Genomic DNA, 1,962 nt, shown 5'->3' with positions numbered 1-1,962 from the left:
TGGCCTTCAATGTGATGCTCTTCTTCTTCCGGTCTGATTCTTCGTGCATAGTCAAGCGACCCAACTCCATTTCGTGCTCTTGAAGATTTCCAAATAAAGTAGCTAGAGGCATAGAGTCCAAGTATTTAGACTCAACAATTGCAGTCACCTTTGGTTGCCATTTCCTGTCAAGACAACGCAAAACTTTATTGGTTAGTTCACCTATGGAAAATGATTTATCGAGAGCAACTAAATGGTTAACAATATGAGTGAATCGCTTTTGCATATCACATATTGATTCGCTTGGTAACATGCGAAACAACTCATATTCGTGGGTCAGCGCGTTCAATCTTGCGCGCTTGACTTCGCTAGTGCCTTCGTGAGTCACTTGTAAAGTGTCCCACATTTCTTTCGCATTATGGCACTGCGAGACCCTAAAGAATTCATCATATGATAGGGCCGATGTGATGATGTTTTTGGCGCGCAGGTTATGCTGGACCTTTTTGCGCTCATCATCGGTCCATAAACTTTTCGGTTTATCTTTAGGCTGATCGTCCACAAGATGTTGTGGAACGTAAGGGCCGTTGACTACGGATTCCCAAATATCCGAGTCTATGGCTTCAATAAAAATTTGCATGCGCACTTTCCAGTAGGCATACCCTTCACCACTGAATATTGGTGGTCGATTAATGGATGACCCATCACCACCAAATGGATTTGAAGAACCCATTCCTTTTCCCTTTAGGATCACGAATACGCGGTTGAGCTAGCACTTCGTACTAGCTCTGATACCACTTGTTAGGTATCAGTGGTTACAATACACCTAGAAGGGGGGGTTGAATAGGTGTCGCGGTTAGAATTACCGCTTTTCGCAAATCAACACTTAATGCTGAATCGTGGTTACAATACACCTAGAAGGGGGGGGGGTTGAATAGGTGTAGCGGTTAGAATAGCCGCTTTTCGAAACTCAACACTTAATGTTGAATCACTCCTAATTAATCGATTACAGGATGAAGATAATCGATTAACAGAACCAACTTAATCGATTAACAGAACAGGGATAATCGATTAACGTAACAGTCTTAATCGATTAAAACAGAAACAGTAAGCTTAGACAGATACGATTAATTGCACAACAGTTAACCGATAATGAAACGAATAACAGAGCTTACAAATTTTATCAGAGTATCATTCAGTATAGCACAAATACAGAATGTATCAATTAATTCTACTATACTAGCTAATCGATTAAAAATAATAAAGAGAGAGAAAGAGAGAGAAAAATCCTGCAACGCGAATTTTTATCCTAGTTCGTTTGCTTGTCCACTGCAAACTACATCCAGGCCTCCCGGCTGACTTGGGAGATTTCCTTCACTATAATTGAATCAATGCATTTATACGCACATCATCCAATTACAACACTTAGAAAATTACAAGAAAACAAAGAAACCTATTCTATGGTTTGACTCCCTTCCTACCGACAAAGAACACGTTTCTTTCAGCGTAGCCCCAGCCAAGAATCTCTATTTTTTCCTTTTCTAAAACTCTAAGCAATTATGAAGATACACTCAATCTCTTAGGTGATAAGACACCACGAGATTCCCTTGTTACAACAATTACACAACAAAATAGAAGAGTAAAATCAAGCTAAAACAAAGCTCAAATATGACAAGAAGGCTTTACTCTAAAACACCTAATACAAACTCATGCAAAATGACAATGTATTAGTGTGAAAACAGAAGTTACAGAATCTAAAAAACTTCACAAAAAGCATCAATAATATGCATGAACATGTGAGGGAAAATATGAGAAATTATAACATGAAATACACTCAATCCTAAAGCATAGAATCTCTCTTTTCTAAACTCACAAATGCACTTAACAACTAGATGCAACAAATAACACATAAAATGCTCTAACTCTCTAAGAAATACAACATGCAACTTATGAGATCAATTCTGAAAACGCAGTTTATAAAGAATC

This window comes from Lupinus angustifolius, chromosome LG20 (genome assembly GCF_001865875.1).
Source record: "Lupinus angustifolius cultivar Tanjil chromosome LG20, LupAngTanjil_v1.0, whole genome shotgun sequence".
Lineage (NCBI taxonomy): Eukaryota > Viridiplantae > Streptophyta > Magnoliopsida > Fabales > Fabaceae > Lupinus > Lupinus angustifolius.
Note: the sequence above shows the minus strand (reverse complement) of the source record.